Genomic DNA, 23,797 nt, shown 5'->3' on the forward strand with positions numbered 1-23,797 from the left:
TCGCGGGAAAGGTAGGGATTCAAAAAAATAATAATAAAAAAAAAATTAAAAAAAATTTGAATAAACATTTCTTATCACCGTAGCTTTAGTTTCCAAATTTAAAAAAAAAAATTATTTCCGTGGCTCAAAGAGCCTCATAATTGGAAGGAAAAGAAAAGAAACATTTTTAAAAAAAATCATCAATTTCTTTCTTTTTCTTTTTCTTCTTTTCTTTTCTTCCTTTTCTTTCTTTTTTTTGGTAAAAAAAAAAATTGAAACAAAAAGAAAAAAAAAATCCTTTCTTTTTCTTTCTTCTTTCTTTCTTTTCTTTCTTTCTTTCTTTCTTCTTCTTTCTTTCTCTTTTCTTTCTTTCTTCTACTCTGTTCCCCTGCTGGTCCGCCAGCCCAGCACGCCGACGGCCCCGCCGCCGTCCACGCGCACGCCGACGCCGCGCACCTCCACCTGCTGTCGCGACGCACGCCACCCACTCGCGCGGGCTCTCCTCTTCTTCTTCAGCGCCGCACAGCCAGGCAGCCGTGCCTTCCTCCAGCTCCACCTCGCCCACCTCTTTGACCGGATTTCAGGGAAGTGTTGCTGTCCTCTCCCCCATTTTTGTTGGTTATTTGTCACATTGAGGACAATGTGTCTTATAGGTGTGGGGGGGTCTAATGGGGTGCTAGTGTTTTTAGTTTTCTTTAGTTTTTAGTTTTATTTCTAGTTGCTCATTTTCTTTCTTTCTTCTTAGTGCTTATCTCTCCTGAAAATAAAAATAAAAAAAATATATATATAAAAAAAAACAGAAAAAGAAAAGAGAAAAAAAATTGATTGGATGTTGGCTCATTGACTCTAATTCTACTTTTGCCAAGTTTTTAAAATAATTATGTATCGGGTTGATGTGGTTGGATCCAAGATATCTCCTTGGTGAATATCGGATTGCTTGGCTCTTTTGATTTCTTTGTTAACTTTTCTAGGCGTTGGGAATGACTGTTGGCATTTTAAGGTGAACTGGTCCAATATTGACTCCAGTTCTCCATGTTTGGCGATAATGAGGCGAGCTGCCCCTATGCTTAGTTGCTAGTGTTGGTATTTCATGTTTTTGGCTTTGTTTGGCTGTGAATAATCTGGACTGTACTCCGCTATTAGTCACTACTGAGTAACCGGGGATCTGCACCTAAAAGTGTAGATTCTCGCGTCAAAAGGTGGTACTTTATATGAGTACATGGTCGTATAGCGGAAGGAGCTGAGTAACCGGACTCCTTCATCTAAAAATGTTGGAGTTCGCGTCAAAAGGCCCCGGCGGCTAGAGACTAAGTCTTCTTGTGTCAAATATTATTATTGCTTGAAGAAATGTAAAAAAAAAAAAAGAGAAAAAAAGGGGAAAAAAAGAGAGAGAATAAACAATAGGGAAGCTTGCTGGTTTATGGACTTAATATGGGGACTCGTGTGAATATTTGGACCATTAGCTGATAAATGTTGCGTGCCATTCCCTTTCCTTAGATTAGTTAATTTGGAAATTGAAGGAGTTTGTGGTTTAGAGGCTAACTGAGGGGATGCTTCTCGGATTTTTATTACTGGTGCCCAATATGTGGTTCTTTCTTGAATATCTTGGCAACTTGGTAGATTGGGCAATGACCATTATCAAATTTTGGTGTCTTATGCTTGAGGACAAGCATGGTTCAGGTGTGGGGGGAATTGATAGGTTATAATTTGTTAGTAATTTTATTATTAATTTCCCCTTTTATCCCTGATAAATATTGTGTTAATTGCTTATATCTACTCATATTTGGTGTCTGGACTTAATTTCAGGAATGAAACAGAAAACTACCAAAAAGGAGGGATTTTATGAAGAATATGGAGACTTCTAAGGGTTTCAATCCTTGGGCCCTTGGATTGGTGGGGACCACAAAGCTATAAGTCATTTGGGCTCTTCAAAGAAAGCTACGTAAAAGAGACTTGGAACAAGAAGTACTTTGGAGGCTTTGTCCACATGTGTGGGGAGCACCTAGATAGCTTTAGTCTATCTTTCTTTTGTTTCTTAAATAGGGATAACGTAGGGAAATGAGACATCTCTAGTTTTTAGTCTTTTAGTTTAGTTTTAGTTTTTCTTTCTCCTGACTGGCCTCTGACACACGCCAGGTGTTCGACGATATTCTCCAACGGGAAAAACACCTTTTATTCATTGCTTCTTAATAGAAAACGCAATGCCTTTGCAATCTATTAATCCGTGTGGTGATTTAATTATGCGGAGTGGCTAAATCTTCCATCTAGTCAAGGGTCAACTCGACGGCGCAGTCCCGAAGATCTGTGAGATTTAATTAGTTTTCACGTGTTCCTTTATCTATTAATATTTGCATGTTGCCTGATTTAATTTTCATGGGATTATTTTATTAATTGGATGTCAAGGGCCCGATGTTCAATGTGATATATTAATCTCGTGCCAAGTTAGTCAATTAAATCCGTAATTATTTGATTGATTAATATTAGTGGCAACTGGTGTGTTTACACATTAGGGGAGCGTGCAATCTAATTTAAATAACCCTCGTAGCGTGTTATTGATTAGGGCTAGGTTTTTCTGGTTATTAATGCAATTGAAAAATTAATTTCTATGGTCGTACCTAGGAGTACTTTTCTGGTTAGGGGTGACTAATGGTCGTACCTTGGTCAGCTATGAATTAAGGAAAAATTAGTCATTAGAGTTCCTCGATGGCTATAACTAGTCTGTTAATAAATTAAGTGAACCTCTCTTGCATCAATGATCGGATACATGGACTGTGCCTGAGTAGTTATTCCTTGGCTAGATTCTTAATTATCATTCATTTGATTTTAGTAATTTGTTATTTAATTTTTAGTAGTTTCTTAGATTTTATTTGAATTTATTTGATTGTCACTTTCTGCACAAAACCACCCCCTTGTCACTGTGAACTTGAAAAGAAACAATTACTCCCAGTCCCTGTGGATTCGACTCTGCTCACCGCTATCTACTGAAATTACTTTTAGTTTGAGCAGGTTTTATTATTGCACAGGCTGACGCCCTGTCAAAAGTAAAGATTTAGGCTGCTGCTAACCCCTCTTGAATCTCCACGTTAAATCCCTGTACAAATCGTCTTATCTTTCTCCTCTCAGTGGCTACCAATTCTGGGGCGTACCTAGAAAGTTTAGTAAGTTTTTCCTCATATTCGGCTACACGACTCGACGCTCGTCCTCCCTGCTTCACTTTCTGCACAAAACCACCCCCTTGTCACTGTGAACTTGAAAAGAAACAATTACTCCCAGTCCCTGTGGATTCGACTCTGCTCACCGCTATCTACTGAAATTACTTTTAGTTTGAGCAGGTTTTATTATTGCACAGGCTGACGCCCTGTCAAAAGTAAAGATTTAGGCTGCTGCTAACCCCTCTTGAATCTCCACGTTAAATCCCTGTACAAATCGTCTTATCTTTCTCCTCTCAGTGGCTACCAATTCTGGGGCGTACCTAGAAAGTTTAGTAAGTTTTTCCTCATATTCGGCTACACTCGACGCTCCCTGCTTCACTTGTATAAATTCGTCCTCCCGTTTCTCTTGAATCAATGGCGTGAGAAACTTCTCATTAAAATCCCTCGTAAAATTTTTTCAAATCTAAAGGGTTTGGGCTTTCTCCCACTTTCCCCTTATCACATTTCACCAGACACGTGTTGCACCCTTAAATTGAAAGACAGCAAAAGTCACTCGCCACTCCTCCGTATAATCTAGGGTGGCGAAAATGTTGGTCATTCTTTCTAGCCAATTCTCCGCTAACTCGGGTCAGGTCCTCCAATAAATTTAGGCAGATTAAATTTCAGAGACCTTTCCAAGACTCTATCTTCCCCTCTATCCTGGGCTACGGGTTGGTTAAGTGACCCTGGACCCTGTCTCTCAGCTAACCGTTCAAGGATATCAGTCATCCTATTAATGGCAGTAGCCACTTGGTTACCCTCTATATTTTCTTGTCCTTGGGTCGGTCCAGTTGCCGATCCTTGATCGTCCCCTAGAAAATGGGTTTGTCTAACCCCACGCCTACGACCTCTACCACTCCTTCGTCCGTCCATGATCCTAGTTATGCCCAGCGCAGGAAATAAAAGTAATTAAGCGAGAAAATGCTTAAAATAAGAGCCAATCATGAAAATATTGAAAATAACAATAATTAACATATATATACACTTCAAGATCCATACAATTAGCAAGTCATGGGGTATTACAAAAATATAGCACACAGGTGTCATAAAAGTACTTTTAGTCATGCATGACTAAAGTAAAGTCAAGTGCCTCAAAAGTAGGCCATACAGTCAAATAAAAACACAATGGGTTTGGCACTAGCATCACCCCAACTATTTCTAACCACAAAAGTCAAAAGTCTGTCACTCTAGGTCTAGTCCATAGTAGGGCTATCAGGTGAAATCTCCTCCTCAGGGTACTCCTCCAGATCCTCTTCAGGAGCCAGACTCTGTACAGTATCCATCACCTCATCAATCAGCATAGAGGTGTCGGCTAGAATTCCAGAACCCCGATCCCGGATCTCCTCGACTATCCTAGTGAGTCAAGCTCTAACCCTCCGAACCTCGTCATGTGCGGCCTCAGTTCTAGCCACCTCGTCTACCATAGTCCCCTCCAACTCTGAAATCCTGTCACTCTAAGCGTTCACCATAAGGCCCAACTCCTCAATCTCCTGCAGTAAAGATCGGTTGGTATTCACCAACTGACGACGCTCGTCGTCCAAGAATAGTACGAGATCATTAGGATAAACATATGTCACCCTGCAGGGATATCAAGAATATCTAGTAGCAGGCGAGTAACGCACACGAGCTCCTCCACCAAGAGTTCGGTAGTAAATAGGCTTAAGAGGCTCTACATGGCCATTGGCATGACCGTGACCATTAGCGGCATGTCCATTTCCATTATCCATCCCGGCAAAACAACCATAACTTCCAAGTTAGAAACTTAAAGTTACTAACTCGCTCAAACATTACTTAAGGTACAACTAAGTTGTCTAACCACTATCCTCGAGAGTAAAGTTTCTAAAATATCTCCCCAAATAAATTTTTAAACCTAAGTTCTGATTTTCATCCCTACAAGCGGTCACTTAATTTTTGAACCAGTTCCACAGTCCGGCATTTTAAACTTTTAGTCTAAGATATACTACAAAGATCTGAAACCTAGGCTCTGATACCAACTGTGACGCCCCCACTTCTCCCAAAGGCGAATCCAAGGGTATCCGCGGAACGCCTGCCTAACTCTCGTCAGGATTCGGTATAATTCTCGTTCAAACTTAACACAATTATAACTATTAATACAAGACGACGTAAGAAAAGAAGTCGCTTGCATACATAAATATTCAATCTTACATTACAAATTTCAAAATACATCCACTTTTTAAAAAATATTCAATTTTCATAAGATGTCTAGTCAAGTACATTTCCAAAATTCTAGTCAAAAGAGCTATCAAGTAGGTTTCTCCATAATTCTTTTCATTTCATCTCCTGTTAAGGAAAACAAATCTAATGGGGTGAGCGGATGCTCGTGAGACCAAGAAAAAAAAATGCATATGCGAACACATAATTCAAGTAACAAGTAACAATAACATATGTACAAGAATTAAAGTCTGAAGTTCAAGTAATTCACAATTTATAATATAACACACTTGTTAAGGATACGGGAGCTCTCAGGAGCTAATTTTCACTTGCTTCACCAAGGTTCGATCCGATATCCCCTCGTGATGACACTCCGTCATTCGGGTAGGTATTAAATTCGTAAAAACTTCACTTACTTCTTCCTTCATCTACCATTCCACCTTCTCGGATCCGTAACCAAACATGCACGAAAAGGGCGATACTACACGAGTATGCCTAGCAAGATCTCAAAAGATCAAGTTTTGTTTTGTAATATTCTCATGGTTCATCAAACTTCTCGATCAAACCCATACCGACTCGAGTCGTAAGATTGGCCAATGAGATTTGGGCATCTCCCACGTAAACACGTATAATAGTAATCACGTATAATAGTCGACGAGATTCACGTATAATACACGTATAAGTCAAATAAAGAAGAACGAGTGCGATAAAGTACACACTCGACTCATCAAGTTATGTTCACGTATACAAGTAAGATTAATCAAGTAGACATGACAAATCATGTACTTGACACTCACCAATCAAAATAGGTGAGCAAACAAAGTTTTAAGTGTCCGTATCCAGATTCTCTTCGAAATCTCCTTGAGCGCCTGAACAATTAACAAGCATTTCTCACTCAATACAACTTGGAATTGAGAATGGTCGATGGCGTTGGAAACTAGGTTCCAAAAAATATATTTTATTAGAAGAAAACGTTTCTAAACCAGATCACTGGTCATTCGAATTTAAGTTACAAATTGCAGCTTCTCACAGTCATTCGAACAGAACAATAGAACAGAGCAGCAAAGTTTGGTGAATCACTACAATTCACTCAAATCGAACTAGATGGTGAATTTTATACCGTTGGAAAGATACAATTGTCTAGTTCAAATGCCATAAACAGCACTCGATTTTAACTTTTGTAGAAAGAGATATGTTCGATTAAAGTGACACTGTTTGGACTGCCAGAACACATTTTCCAGATTTCTTCCCATTTCGAAATTTCATGTTTTGGTCAACCAATTGAAATGATTTTTGATAGAAACTTTCTATACACCCTACACAATATATACACATCAGTTTCACAGTCATTTGACCACAAAAAATTTGAAATATAAACAAGACAAAACAGAACAGATTTCGGCCAGCATTCCTGCGCAATTTCCTTCAATCTTTCCTTCGATTCTCTATCCATAATCATCTTAAACAACACTTAAACAATTCAAACCAAGCATTATATCCTCATATCAGCCCATACAATCAAGGTGGGAATTCATAGAGCCCACTTCAACCAATCCAATCCAAGTAATAACAACAATAATGAAGCTACAAACTTCAAAGCCAAGGATGAAACCCATTAAAATCAAGAATGAAAGATTGGATGGTGTTGGATGGTTACCTCCTAGTTTTGAGAGAAACCAGAAAGGCATCAAAAGCTCCAAGAAAACTGCCAAGATGAAGTCTTTCTTCTAGATTAAGTAAATTTTCAAGTGATATGTGAGTTGTATGAGAAATTTGAGGTGAAATAGTAGCAAGAATTTGGAGTAAAAATGGTGAGCTTTCTTCCTTCTTCCCTTGCTGTTTTTGGCCAGCCTAGATGAGAGAGAAAAGAGAGGTTTGTTGTGTGAATCTTCCTTTGAAAGATTGAGGGTTTTGTGGCAAAAAAAAAAATCCTACAAAAGTCAACTCTTAATAATGCTCGCGCGCGCACGTTTCATATTTGTTTTCTCTCAGATTTTTTCACTTGTGCGCTAAACCTCAATTGTAATTCCTTTAACACTATAATTATTCACTCTTAGTAACCTAGTATAAATTTCTTAAATCTCCATTTAACCGTTCCGACTCGATATACGTGAACTTCCAATTCGCGCGCGATAAAGCTTAATTAGAACTCATTCATCTCTAATTTCTCAATTAATTTTTCTTAGTCTACTATTGATTATTCTTAATTCTCTAAAATTATTATTACACTTTTGATTCAATTATTGTCTCGAAAAAACGTGAACTCGATATTCCTTACTAAACGAGCTTCCGAAAAATAAATTTTTCTAACAAAACGTTTTAAAAACATAAAGGAGGCGTTGTTCCATAAAAATGGATTTAAAATGGTCGAAATAAATAATTCGAAGAAAATGAGTGAATAAATATTTAAATACGCCAATAAATAAGATAAAAATAGGAAAATTTTTCGGGTCCTCACAATATCATAATACTCTCTACCTCTATCTATTTTTAAACATTTGGTAAAGGTTTTACAATAAAGTTCAACTTCTGATTTGTATGTTTTGAATTTTTGCATTGCTTCATCTTTTGAGTGTAACAAGTAAATATGACAATATCTAGTATAATTGTAAAAAATAAAAAAAACCCTGTGATAAACCTAATACACAGAAAAATCCTTCATGATTTTAAAATATACAACACGACCTCTCATGTTTTGAATTAAATAAAAAAGGTGATGGAATCCGTTAAAGTTAATGAAATGGATGAAATGACCAAAATGTCCTGATATAATTAAGCAAAAGACAGTTCAAAAAAATCATTTGTTTTATTCTCTAAATAAAGATAATTGAGGGTTAAGGGGTAGAATAGGTATATTTGATAAAAATTAGGTACATAAAATTTTTTTTAGGTTCCAATAAATCATTTCCGTTAAGTTTAACGGATTCCGTCACCTTTACTATTTAGTTCAAAGCATGAGGTATCGTGTTGTATATTTTGAAACCATAGGAGCTTTTTCTGTGTATTAGGCTTATCACAGGGGATTTTTTAAATTTTTACCCTTTTTTTTACCACCCAAAATAGGAGTGTCATGCAAATCACACATATCACTATGAATAAGATCAAAGATTTTAAATGATCTTTCAACCTTAGATAATGAATTTCTTGTGATTTTCATTAGCATGCACGTTTTGAATTTTCCTTCAATCTTATCACAATATGATAGCAAATCAAATCTCATCATTTCATGCATTTTTTTTGTAATTAACATGACTAATCCTATTATGCCACAATCCAAAAGAAAATTCAACCAAATACGCAGAAATAATATCAATCTTATTATTTCTAATAGCAATTACATTCAACTTAAACATCCTATTGACAGGTCGTCAGCCTGTGCAATAATAAAACCTGCTCAAACTAAAAGTAATTTCTGTAGATAGCAGTAAGCAGGGTCGAATCCACAGGGACTGGGAGTAATTGTTCCTTTCCAAATTCACAGTGACAAAGGGGGTGTTTTATATCAGGAGTGACAATTTAAACAATTCAACTAAAAATAAAATGATAAAAGTAAAGTAGCCAACTAGAAATTAAATAACAAGTTACTAAAATCTAATAAGTGATAATTAAGGATCTAGCCAAGAAATAACTTCAGCAATGGTTCACCTAATTGATCATCGATAGCAAAGGCAATTCCAATTATTTACTAATAAATAGGTTATAACTGCCAAACAAGCGATGACAGTCAACCCCTCCTTACTGTGTCGGTGATCAAGGTACGCCCGTTAAACACTGCTCTAATTGAGAAATAATCCTAGGTACGCCCGTAGAATTTAATTCCTCAATTGCCTTACGTATTAGAGGAGCCCTATTCTAACCAAATAACGCACTACCAGGGTTATTTTAGATTAGCCCGCGTATTCCCCTGACACAAACCTAATCATGCCAGTTGCCACTATTTTAGAGCAATTAAACAATTACGGATTTAATGCCCTAATTGACAATAGATTACCAAATCAATTAATTATCTGGATCCAAGACAATCAACTAATTAAATAACCATAAGCATAGTAATCAGGGAATACACGAGTACCAATAAATAAAAGGGAAAGATTAAATTAAATCGATCTCACAGTTTTCAGGTGACCCAAAGCATCCGTCGTTTCTTGACTAGAGTTGGAAAATTAGTTCATAATTGATGAGCAAAACCCACCAGAAATTGTAAAGAGAGCTGCGGCCATTAATTCAGGAAATGCCCAACTTCAATCCGGTCAAAACAATAGAGCACAGCAAAGTTGCAGAGTACAATGAACTGTCCTTGCTTGTCGGCTCATCCGACGGAAGAAGAAAAAGGAAACACCTAAAAGCTACTAATGGAAAAGTCCAGGCTGATCCTACTTTTTCCTCACATACGTGAGAATGGCTATATCAGGCTAAGCCAAGTCAAAATTGAAACTAGCTACAGGACGAGAAAAACTCCAAAACAAAGCCAGTCCCCAATCTGATCCTCCTCCTTCTTCTTTATTGCGGCAGCTCACAGCAGGAAAAGAAGCCCTCCGTCCGACATTCCTTTGCGAAATTTACCAAAATGGGCGTGACATCTTCTCTTCCAAAAGTACCCCTGGGACAAGCTTTATCATCTGAAATCTTTTCCTGTCAATTTGGCATCTGTTATCATATTTTCGTTCTACCCCCTGAAATATACGTAAATTAAGAAAAATGAGTAGAATCCAGCAATTAATCCACATCAAGTCAGGTAATAGGAGAAAATAATAATAGAATAAATAGATAAATTGCAGCCTATCACCTATTACAATGATAACCCTTGCCTACAAACATACCACCCTTAGACAAAATAAATTTGTCAGCCTCAAACACGAGCCTAAAGCCAAATTCATTTAACAAACTAGCTGACACCAAATTCTTCCTAACTTCTGATACATAAAACACATTTGTCAAGGTTACAACATTGTCAGAAATAAATTTTAATTCTACTTCTCCAATGCCTTGAACTGGAATTGTAGCAGAATTTTCCATGTAAATAACGGTGCTTTCATCCACTGGTTTCATGAACTTGAAGAACATTTTATTGTGCACACATGTCGTGTAGCTCCAGAATCAACCCACTAAGCAAAATCATCTTAAATCATATTGATCTCGGAGATCATTGCCATAAGATTTTTGCTTGTATTTTTGAAAGACTCTTGCTTTTCCTTCTTGTTTTTAAGAATCTTGCACTCAGACTTGTAATGTCCCTCTTTCTTGCATAGAAGTATTGTCCATTCTTCCTTTTCTTGGACTAGTTTTTGGGTTGTTGGCCCTTTTTGCTTCTTTGAGACTTTTTAACTTGTCCCTCCTTAATCACATGTGTGACAGCCCCACCTTCTCTTAGGACGTATCCTAAGTGTTAGCGAACTGGCTGCCCAACTGTCGTCAGAACTACGAAGCCAAAAACACGATTACCAAACCATATAGTGCTGTAAAACTTCGATTAAATGCTCCGTCGAAAAACGAAAAGAACCACGGCCACGTCAAAATCCGGCCAAAACTTGGCCGGATTCAAGGCGGTGAACAAACAAATTTTTTTTTCTAAATGCCCTGCCAATCCGGCCAATATTTGGCCGGATATACCGCTGGATTTCCTATAGGATTTTCCCGCCAATTTTTTTTTCTTTCCTTGTTCAAGCTCCGCGCTCACTCGATTTCCCAACGGATACAAGAAAAGTTCACCAAAGCCATAGAAACGTAACATCTCAAACGTATACACTTAATATACATGATTAAACACTTATATATATATGTACATTGGAATGTTCAATAGTTCAACTGACAATACAAGTTAGAATATCCACAATTTATCAAAGTACAATTAGGGTTTGCCATTACAGAGGAGTTTAATCAAAAGAATATTTATAACTAGCTCTATTCTTTTCTTCAAAAATCACGGTTCCCAAAATATTGAACCCTGATAAGTGCATATTTTGAGTGTTTTAAGTATATTTTATTAATTAGTTTTGGTGTGTTTTAGTCATGTTTATAGCTAATGAACTAGGTTTTTAATGAAAATATGCATTTTGTGGTTTAAGTAGTAAAATTACATTTCTATGGATTTTTATGATAAAACTTCATATTTTTATAGGTTTAAGGATTCAATCATCAAATGGCATGACTTGAGAAGATATTTGGATGATTGAGGATGATTTAAAGTGATGAAAAAAGAATATGAAATGCAAGAGATGAAATGCAATCAAATTCTAAAGAAAAGGAGTTTCACAACTTTGACACATTTTTGTATTTCGGTTATATCTTGAGTTACAATGATCGGATTGAGATGATTTTTAAATCATTTTAAAGCTGAGAGATAGATCTACATTTGGTATGAAAATATCAAAGTTCATTTCAGTCGTTTTCATTGTCAAAAAGTCAGTTTAACTCTATTGTCAAAAGCTGAAACAGAGCCCTGACCAATCGATAGTATTTTGGTCATTTCTCGGCCCACAGAACTCCAAATTAGATGATTCTTGATGCATTGGAAAGATAACTCAAAGAGCTACAACTTTCGTGTATTACACGAGCTATTTCAACCTCTATTATTAAGAAAATATCAATTGAAGTGGACCAAAAATAGAGCAAGTAAATCCGAGCTCGGATCCATTTTCATCCCCCGTGATCCGAGCCCTCGTCTGATCTTCTGGAGAAGTGGATCCGAGACCGGAGGATCCGAGTTCGAATCCATATGTTACAAGTCTCGGATCCTAATGTGCAGTGAAGATAAAAATGAAAAAAAATGAGATCCGAGAGGTATTTTGAGCGATCCGATCTCGGATCTTGCCCTCAGATCCTCAATTTCAGCTACAACTTGCTCTGCAACTTGTGCTCTTTTCACATAGCTTTTTTGACCACTTTTTCTGCAAAGATTCGGGCTAGAAATGACCAAATGAATATGAAAACTTTGAGAAGCAATCTTAGAGAGTTTCAAGAGTCAAAAATAACAACTAGAAACAACTCTTCTTAGCTCCTGAATCCTCTATAAATACAGGCCTTTGGAAACCATTTTCAAACTTGGGAAGGCTAGAGAAACTCACAAAAAACGTAGTCTTCACTAGAGTTTCCTTAGTTCATTAGTTAGGGTAGTATAGAGTAATTAATGTAGTGTTTCCTTCTTGTATTTGTAGTTAGATTTGGATGAAGATTGGAGGAGTAAAGATGGAGAGTTAGAGCTCATGTGACAAGGGTGACTTCTCTCCTATCACTTTCTCTTTTGTATTTGATTTCACGTTTAACTATATTACAAGTTTTGTTTTGTGTTTTTATCATGTTTAGTTAAAATTTATGTCTAGAGTTATGGTTGAACTTGCTATATCTTGTTTGTGATATTTACTTGGTTTTTTGATGATATTATTTTGAGCAAGTTATTTATCACTTTTGCTTTTCTAATCAAGATTAACCGGCCATTAGTTGTGATTATCTAAAGGTATTAAGTTTGCAATGAGAATTGAAATTTAACACTAGTTCAAAAAAGTGATAAACCTAGGGAGTTCACTCACGAGAGTAGAGGAGCACCTATGTGGTTTTAGTGACTTGTTTCATGTAATTTCATAGAAGAAATGAGTTTGTAGTTAATTTCATAACCACGAGAGTAGGTAAGATTTAGTTACAAGTATAGTTGATTCACTATGAGAGTAGGTTTCACATATATTTGGAAATTACGCCATAACTAGCCAAAATAATAGCATTCACTTATCTGGTAACTTCACTTGCAAGAGTAGTAAGAAATTTCATATCTCTAGGAGCTTTCTAATGCTAATTTTCATTACTTGTATATGTTTATGGTAGTCTAGATAATAAAAGAGTTTGAAAAACACCGGTAATTGCAATCTTCCCTGTAGGATCGACCTTAATACCTTATACTCGCTCACGATTTTTATACTTGCGATAAATCGCGTGTGGGGTATTTAAGAGCTTATAGATGTAAAATTTGATTGTGGATGAGATAATTGTGTATGTATACCCTGCGCAAGTCAAACCCTGTAAGGAAAACAAAGATAACGGGGATGAGCTTTCGCTCAATGAGGTACCAAAAGATCAAGCAGTCAAGAATCATGAAATTTCACTTTTAATCAGTCAAATATACACACCAAATAAGAAAATGAACAAACACCTCAAATAAAAGGATACAGATGGCTCTCAAGAGCCAATTTCCGTTGCAGTACTTGATCCAAACTCGTTGACTCTCCGTCAACGTTTAAAGAAACAACAGGACCGTAGACCCCATTTTACACCAAATTTCGTCCACCAAACATTCCCCTTGTTGGGCCTGAACGCCTCAACAGGAATAGAGGTGGTAATACTCGAGTATACCAGAAATCCAGAGTCTCCAATACTCAAATATTGCAAAGGTATAGTCCCCATGGCTTGTCAACTTTCCTCGACGAAGCCCCTTGCTAGCTCGATTCAATTAACTACTAATGAGGTTGAGTTCAGATTTCACAGGAACGTCATTGGATATAAGCCTCCAAACGACATCATATCAGGCACAAGTAACAGATTCAAGTTTATACAATAAACCAGTCATCCAAGCCAGAGAAACGAGTGTGATAAAGTACACCCTCGTCTCGTCCAAAATAAACAGATGGTACAGTCATTCAAGTCACAAATTGCAGGTACAAGTCATGCGAGTGGTATACTCACCAGTTCAAGCAAAGATAACTTCGAAAGTTTCCTCCTAAAGTATGCCTTTGATCACCGACACGTCCTAAGAATGACCAAGGTAAAATAATTATGGTTCCCACATTTACAAACCCAGTAAACGGAATGTACAAATGAGGCTCGACTACGAGTTGTATGCCTATCCAAGTTAACTACTAGTGCAAAGAGATAAAAATGTGATTTTTGAGTAAAAAGGTAACAGTTGATCCTCAGACATAAACAACCCCAAATCCCTTCATTTCTACCCAAAATCAACCCAAATTCAAAGGAACCAAACGGCCTTAAAATTTGGGCAGCACTTCCCCTCAATTTCCTTTACTTTTCCATCCTACAATCAATCACCAATCACATCTCAATTTAGCCACAATTGCACATACAAATCATTAGCTATTAAACACACTTAATTACGGCCACAATACCCTTCATATATAGCCAATTGGTAGCTCCAATAACCAACCACAATCAAACTAAAAATGAAAATCCTAAACTGAAATTTATGCACCCAAACTGGAAATTTCTTTAGGTAAAGTAAACTAGCACATAAACACTACATATTTCATATGTCAAAACTAGTAAATCATAGCCAAACCTTAAGATTCATATATGAGCAGAAAATTCTCCAATAAAACTGAAAATCTACATATCACTACCTCCAATTATGAAATTTCTCACAAAACTACACATTTAGCAACTTTAAACCATTAATATGTAATTATTAAAAGCAAAGAGGGATTTCTTAGCAAGTTACCTTAGAACCACAAGAAAGATGGTAGCTTAGTACTTCCCCCTCCAAAATCACTCCACCAACATCTCTAATCCTCCTTAGTAAGCAACTTTGATGGAGTAGTTTGCAATTTTGATGGTTTGAACTCAAGATTGTAGCAAGAAATTGAAGTGCAAGATGAAGTTTTCTCTCCCTTTCTCTCCCTCAATGGTTCGGCCAAGCAAGAAGAAAGAATGAGGAAGTTTTGGTCAAATTTTGATTTTAGGAAAAGTTAAGTAACCTTGGTTAAAGTCCATCTTCTAATAGTGTCGCGACAAGTGGCACCTTAAGGTTTAATCTCATCCTCTTGTCTTCCAATGGTTAATCTATCTAGTTAACTCCAATTATCTCCTAACAATTTGTAAAATAATATCCCTTTATACAAAATTTCAACTAATCATCAAAATTTTATCGCACTAACCGCACTAGCGGGTCCCTCGTCCATAATACGCTTCAAACTTAACATGAACTAATTTAAATCAGAAAAATGATTTAAAAACTATACTCACTTATAAAAATATCTAGGAAATTAAGGTAATTAAGTAAAATAAAGAAAATGCATGAAAAGAAATAGAATTAAATAAGAAAATTTTGCGGGTCCTCACAACATGCACTTTTGAAGTAGAATCTTTGTTCTCTTCAAGGATTTGAGTATTCTTATTTTCTTGCATTTGAATTTCTTCTTGCATAAGATTAATAAATTTTAGGCAAACCACCACAACCAGTACCACTGGTGCACGCATAGGGAAGAACTAAATCAAATGGCCCACTCAAATGTGATCCCCACAGATGAAAATAGAGGCCTTGAGTAGATAAAACCCAATCAATGCTCAACAATGTAATTAATACCAGAAAATACCCCCAAATGGAGCAGCAAAGAAACGTAATTCCACCCTAACATTAACCCCATAAAATGCCCAAATCACCTCCTGCTTGTATCCATCAGGACCCAAAAAAAAAAAAAACAAATTCCAGCAATTGAGGTTTCAGAGAGATACTAAACGAATGAAAAGCTGCAATACCTCCACCTGTCAATTTTGACAGGTGGTGACGCGCGGCAAAAGAGGAAGAGCTGGGAGCTGCTGGTGGCGTTCGGCTTGGGTGGTGGCGGACAGTAGCAGCGGCGGACGAACGACGCGGGCAGAGCTGGAGGTGGCTGAGGTGAAGCTGGGGGAGCAAAGAGGGGAGAGCAGTGGCGCTGACCAGCGATGGGGAGAGAGTGAGATCGGGAGAGGCGCGGCTGAGGAGGAGTGAGAGGCTTCGTGCGGCGCGCGGCTGGGGGCGGCAGACAGCAGCGGCGGAGTCGCGAGCTGAGGCGGCGGTGCTCACGTAGGTGCTGGGCTGGTGGTGGCCGCGAGCGCAGGAGGAGCTGCGCGCAAGGGAGAAGGTGATAGTGGAGGAGAGGCGCGCCGTGCGAGGAAACTCCTGGTCGCGTGCGGCGTGGTGGTCAGCGGCGGGTGAGCGAGGAAGGAAGAGGCGGACTGCAGCGGCCAACTGGTGGCGGACGAGCAAACTCGCGGCAGCTCCTGGCGGCGCTCGAGCTGGTGGAGAGTTGGTGGCGCAGCTGCGGCCGCGCGACTGCTGTGGTGCTGAGCGAGGAAGGAGCGTGGGCAGCAGCGTGCGAAAGGAAAGAAGGAAAGGGGGAAAACAGGGGAAGCGGCGGAGAAGAAGAAGAAAAGAAAAGGAAAGAAAGAAAAGAAAGGAGGAAAGAAAGAAAAAGAAAAGAAAGAAAAAAAAGAGAAAAAAAATAGTTTTTGGGGTTTTTTTTTTTCAATTTTTTTTTCCGAATTTAAATTTTCCAAATTTGAATTTTTGAAGAAAAGGAAAGAAAAAAAAAAATGCTTTTTGAATTTTTGAATTTTCTCAATGTGAAATTTTAACTCTTTTTTTTTTTTTTCAAAGAATCTCTAGTTTAGGCTTGGGCATGCCTAACCGCTCCCTAGTCTTTTGACCATCCGGCGAAAATTCTCGATCCGTTAGCGTGACCACCTAGCGTGGGCACGTCTAACTGCTATAGAATTCGCAGATCCTGAACGAAAATTTCTTTCCCTCAGGCGTGACCACCTGGCGTGGGCACGTCTAACTACTAATTTCCTGCCACCAAACATCAAACTATTAATTGACAATAACACTTAACTAAAACTCCAAAAATGCATGAAAACTGAAACAAATAGTCTTGGGTTGCCTCCCAAGTAGCGCCTTTCTTTAATGTCTTTAGCTAGACATGCTATGCTTGTTCACGGGGGATAAAATCTTGTGACTCGCTTCAATGTTTCATCTTCAATATGATCCTGGTAACCCTCATAAATGGAGTAATCTTTGAGCACACGAGTTACGATTTTCCATGGACTAGTTGAGGGCGCCAAATAATCAAGCATTGATCTCAATTCTTCATCCACTCCTCCATCAAGAGCATTCACCGGTTCAAGATATTTGACCATAGCTACCCTTAACTTATTTCTGCCATGAGACTCAGAAACTTCCGGTATAACAAAATCAATCTCATTAACAGAAATCATAGAGTAAGAGTTAAGAAAATCCGGGTTAGGGAATGGAGGTGGTGTCACCACATTTGATGATTCTTCACTGGATTCTTTCAGTTGAATGGGTTGCGGTTGGGGTTCCATTTCTTCATTTTCGGCTTCTTTTTCAACTGCATCTGTAGATCTCTCATTTTGACACTTTTGCATCTCCTCATCACTAGTCAAGCAAATTGCACTCTCATTTTCTTCAAAATCAACAATGGTTTTCGAGGGCAATTCTTCAAATTGAGAAGCCAATCGATTTATTCTGGATGTCAATAGACATATTTGATCTTCCAGATTACTCATTGCATCCTTCATCATCTCATTTCTCATTCGTGTCTCCTGTTGGAATTGATATGTATTAGTAGCTAATGATTCAACTATTTCTTCAAGAGACATACCTGACATAAATGATGAGTCTTGAGACTCATACTGCTGAAAATTCATTGGCCCTGTTGTATAATTATAACTGGAGTTATCCCACCATCCTTGATCATACCCGTTTGGATTAGGGTTATACCACGTTTGAGACCAGGGTGAAAAATCTCCATAATTATTGAGTGGGACACTCAGATTATCTTGATATTCGGGGCACATACCGGTTGAATGATCCCTGGCATAACAAATTTTACAGGTTGCAGCAGCCATTCTTTCTCTAATAGAGTTTAATGCCTCTGAATATGCAAACTTAGCAAAAAAACTAGTCTCATTGCCTTCCTCGGAAACAAAATCCAGTCTATCACCAAAATACGGAGTGTTAGAAGCCATAAACTATATAAAAAAATAAGAGAAAAATAAATAAATAAAAATAAAAACAAGATGAACTCAAAAAGAAACAAATTAATCTGGCACCAGTCCCCGGCAACGGCGCCAAAAATTGACAGGTGCCGAACCTGTGCAATAATAAATACCTACTCGAGAAAAATACAGATTTTGTATATAGCGGTGAGTAGGGTCGAATCCACAGGGACTGGGGATAATTCGTTTCTTCTAGAGTCCAAAGTATGGGGGGTTTTGGATTAAATGCTAACTAAATAAATTAACTGCAGAAAATAATTGATTAAGAGGAATAATTAAGGGAAAACTCTAGCCAAGGGTACACTTCAGAAATGGTTCATGCACTGATCATTGATGCAGAAATAATTCCAACATTTAGTAATAGATTAGTTATAGTTGTCATGCACGCGATAAACAACCAACCCTTCCTTAATTTCTCGATAGCTAAGGTACGACCGTTAGCTATTTCTCTAACCCAAAAATAACCCTAGGTACGACCGTAGGATTTAATTTCTAGATTGCATTAATAATTAGAAAGGCCCAATCCTAACCAACAAACACGCTACGAGGGTTTGTTTAAATTAAATCATATGCTCCCCTGACATAAACCCAATTACGCCAGTTGCTACTGAGGTAGAGATAACGAACAATTACGGATTCAATTACCCCTATTTAGCAAAAATAGCCTATATGAATAATTAATTATTGCGCACTAATCAATCATACACAAGGCCATAGCAATTAAAATCAGGGAACATATAAATACCAATAAATGAAGAAAATAATTAAAACAGATTCGATCTCACAGTAATTGTCGAACCAAATCGTCAGTTGTCCCCTTGACTAGAAAAACTTAGCCATGCCTCATGAGAAAATCTCCACGTAATTTCACTGAGATTCAGGCCATCAAAAGAGCCACGAAAAGAAAACTAAAAACTATGCTAAAGACTAAGCTAAAACTATTGATTGATAAGAGTTCTCTGTACGTTTGTCTCCTTTTTAAAGCCAACAATGACTAAAGCTTCTTATCCCTGTGGTCCCCTGCTGAAATTGAGAATCAAACCAAAAGTGGGGCTCTACCGAATTCCTTACTTTTAGTTTCCTATTGCTCGTAGGACTCCAATCTCCTAATCAGCAAAGGAAATGCAATCTCTTTGTAGCACCATGTGGGCCCGGTTGTTTGAAATCCCAATTATCTTCAAAAAGTCCCTCATTTTTGTAGTTTTCTGTTTCACTTCCTGAAATTGAGTCCAATACCAAATATAAGTAAATATTAATAATTAAAACAATATTTGGCAAGGATAAAGGGGAAAATTAATAATAAAATTACTAACAATTAACATCCTATCATTGTAGTATCTTCTTGCATGTACTTCGACTCCAAATGATTCCAAAGTTCATTGGTGGTAGTAATTGAATGGTAAATATCAAATAGGCTGTCACTCATGGTATTGAGGATGTGACCACGACATATTTCATTGTCGTTCTCCCATTTCTGATGTTTTTGAATGTCTTCAAGAGTTTTTTCCTCGAAATTGATGATCAATGGTCATACTTTGTGCAAGAGTCTAAGACAAACAAACTTCATCTTATCCTAAAGGATATTAAGATACATTGGCAACTAAATATTTCTAGGGTAAATTATATATAACCCTCCTATGATTTTGCATAATGTCAGATAATCTCTTTAAGGTTTCAAAATAGTCATATAACTCCCCTATAGTTTTATATAAAGTGAAAATGGACAGAATGCACAATCAATTACGGGTGATTATATCAGACGCACTTCAAAAGTGCATGTGATCAAATCATAATATCCATTAAGCTCCTATGTCTTGCATAAAATGTCCACTTTACTCTCTTATAGTCTTTGCATTTATCCATATAATTCCCTTGTGGTTTTATATAAAGTGGTTAAGCTGCTATTTGATTTAGCATTTGAGTAAATGTAGTATTGGCATTTCAATTTATGATATTACATAGTCTGTTTTTCATCAATTTTCACTATACGTGAAATCATAGGAGGGTAAAGTGGATATTTTAAAATATTAAGGGATCATATGGCAATAGATGAATTCACAGGTGGTTATTTGTAATTTACCCATATATCTATCAAGTCATCTACTACAACATGTGGCTTCATAGAAATCAGGAATTGCATATTTAAGCGTGGTCCATAATCATCCCAAAGATTTTTTCCTTAAGATAAATAGTTATAGACTCTTAAGGTGATACACAAATAAATTCCTTACCTTTGTTATATAAAAATAACCTACAATTTTAGAAGATGGGAGAATATTAGATTTGGACCATCCAAGAATAAAGATTTTTTTGGAGATGTTGAGACTATACATTGACGAATGGAATGGGGGAATGATTGTTCTGGATTTTTGTTACAACTTATATATGGCAAATTAGAAGTCTTAATTCTGATGTTAAACACCCTCTCTTTAGTTGTTTTAATTTGCAAGGTGATATGTACTTTATCTGTTCAAGTTTTGAAGACGAAATAGATTACATATATATGTTGTTTGCCAAGTTATGTCTTTAACTTGATTCCATTGAAGCCTACGGAGAATTAATTGAGTAAATGTAGTAGAGAAATCCTTTTGGGCACATATTGTGGGATCTTTTTTTTTTGTTTTTTGATAAAAAAGAAGTCAATATTGTTAATAAACTAGTTGGAAATCATCTAGCATAGTTTGCTTAACAAAGTAATTTGCATTAATGGCAGAAAATACATTGAGCATGTCACAGATATATTTGATCTGAAAAATCATTAGATTTAACAAAGTTACAAAATATAAAAGATTACACTGTGAATCACAAATTATCAAATTTGACCAATTGAACAAGTTGCCCCATAGAAATCTGTGCATGTCTATTCCCTCAAATCTGCTATTCAGTTCGTTCAAGTTCAAAATTGCTGTTGAGATCTGACGAGAAAATCTAAAAAAATTTTAAATTTAACATATAGATCTGAAAAAACTTTTAGATATGAGGAAAAATGACAAAAACTAAACAAAACTTTCACTAGAATAGTCTAAAAGAGAAAAACTGTCAGTAAGATACATTAGGAGAGACTTTATTAAATAAAAAGCAAAAACAAAGGCAGAGGAAGGAGACCCTGCTATGGAGGAAGAACAGTATTGTAGGATCTACTTGACACATAAATAGGTGTACTAGGTACATCAAGTAGCAAATGAATTTCTGTGAAACCTTATAGAAAAATGCTTGTACATCCTATCAAAATTGTCATTTAACGGTCCTAATTCTCAATTAATTGTGTTTTCTAATATGAGAAGTATCTTCCCAATATTTTGCTTGTCGTTTCCTTCATCGAATCTTTTATATCCAAACATAGCCGAAATTGCAGAGAATTTGCCGAGGTACCAGTCCACACAAACATTAACACAACTTGCATTTAATTATTAGACAATTTAGAACCCGAGTTGGACTATATTTCAATCATGAATGGCATCAACTTTATGTCGCTGTACAGTGTAATTTCTGTTCACATAAAACCGCGTGAAGAAGTATTCGTGATCTCTCCTAGCCTTGAGCTTGGGTTCATTTGACAAGCTAACCGACCTCATTTTTTCTTTTTTGGCTCGAAACTTAGTCTGATAATTTGGAATTTGGAATCCAAGTTTGGCATCATCACTCCACTGGTTACATTAAAGAAGTATTTTTGCCATGTTCATCTAGGACCATGGGCATGACAACTTTTGACTGTTAGTATAATTTCCTCTAGCATAACCCACCCAAACTTTTCCCAGTCCGAGTTTTGTATATCTGCAATTCGTTATTTTCCAAGTATTGAGATGTCTTCGTCAATTGCAATTTTTATTGAGAGATGAAACGTTATTTGACTTTGGGTACATGGCCAGTTACGACTGCAATTTAGACTTCGTAGTCCTTTTTGTGTTTAGCATTTTAGTCTTTTTTCTTTTTTTAAGAATTTTAGTCTTTTCCTTTTGAATTGCACCCAATAATTGTTACCGAAGAAAAGTCACTTGCAGTGTCCTTTTAGACAATTTTGGTAATTTCATGAGTTAGATTTGGAGGTCATGTTTTAATTTTTTTTTTTTGGTCTTGATGACAATTTAGGTGAGATTACTTGGATTTGGAGGTCAAAAAATTTTTTTTTTTAAAATTTTGTTTCCTTGGAATCCAGAACTAATAGTTTTCTTTCCATGATCAACAAATATTTGCCTAATAGTGTGTGCTGGCTATTTTCTATAAATGTTGAAAAGGAAAGATCAAGAATCAGTCACCTAATTTGAAGTACAAATATTTGGTAGACATTTTATTTTATTCGGATGATTGCACTTGGGAGAAAAAATTTAAAAGAAAAAAATCCTTTATTGTAAGAAGTAAAAGATTCTTTATTTTAATGTGCTTCTCCAACTCATTACAAACTGTACCCCTTCCGTTTTATTTTTTAATATAAAAAGTACTCTTCGTTGAAAACGATGATGTTTGGGGGCCAACTTGGTAATTTAGAAACTAACCACTCTTTGGGAATAGCAACTGGTAGAAATTTTGCAAGAAGTTTAGTAGCAACTTCCATGTTCGTTCTCTAATTAAATAAATTCGCCATTGGTCCCAATCTTTTTCTGCAACTTCACTCGTCAATCATTTTTCCTTTCACTATAGCATTCTTCATTACCAGCAACTCAACAAAGGCGCAGAAGATCCGTAGAGAAGCTCCGTCGTCAACTTCTGGACTGATCAGCTTGTGAGCCCCAAATCATTTGAAGCAAACTTGTTTTGTCTGCTACCGTGAGTTTCAGTTTCCTTCAACTTCATATATTACATTTTCAATTTTGAAAAATTTCTTTGCAGTTCTGTACGACTGATCAAATAAAAAGAAAGGGAAAAACATATCCTGCACCAATAAACGGGCTATAATACCAGTGAATTTTTTTCCTTTTTCTTTTTCCAAAGCTGGTTCTCCTTCTCATTACTCTTTAACTTTTTCAATTTGTATTTTCTAGGTATTTGTGTGGTCTATTATCCATTCCGAGGTCATAAGAAAAATAAGCCTGCAACTGAATTAAGAAGCCAACGTTATACTGAATCCTAAAGGTCAAGTTATTCGGTGGGGCTGTTTTCTCTGTCGTGTTTTAGGCTGCAAGCTTTTTCTTTCTCGACCTGCGCTTTGGAGATATGGCCGTTGCTTGACAAAAGGTTAGTAATTGGTAAAATATACCAATATTGTTGACTTTTTCCTCTTTTTTCTTTTGGCGATTTTGGTGTTGGAAATACTCTGTCTCTATATATCTCTACAAGATGCATGTCTAGATTAGTCTAGAAGGAACAGCTTGTAATTTCCATCGCCTCAACTTTATAGGAAATAATCCTTTGTTTTCTAGAAATTCCCACAGCCTAAAACCATCTATAAATAGGAGTTAGGATTCATTTGTAAGCTTGTGTAAGTCTCCCTTAGCTTATTTGACTTGGTGTCCGTCTAAGTTAGTGCTTTGGTATTGTGAAGTTGTGCACTGATTTGTGTCCCACGGTTAGTGTTTTTTTTGTTTTTTTTGTTTTAAAGTTATCAATCGATAACATTTACTCACACTGTTATTCCTACTTTAGCATATTTTAGGGGAGGCCCAACTAGTGTTCATGTACTCCATTCGGTGCTTAATTATTAAGTGTTGTCTATAAATTATAACTTGGGCATATCACTTGAGAAA

The sequence above is a fragment of the Coffea eugenioides genome, chromosome 2 (genome assembly GCF_003713205.1).
Source record: "Coffea eugenioides isolate CCC68of chromosome 2, Ceug_1.0, whole genome shotgun sequence".
Classification (NCBI taxonomy): Eukaryota; Viridiplantae; Streptophyta; class Magnoliopsida; order Gentianales; family Rubiaceae; genus Coffea; species Coffea eugenioides.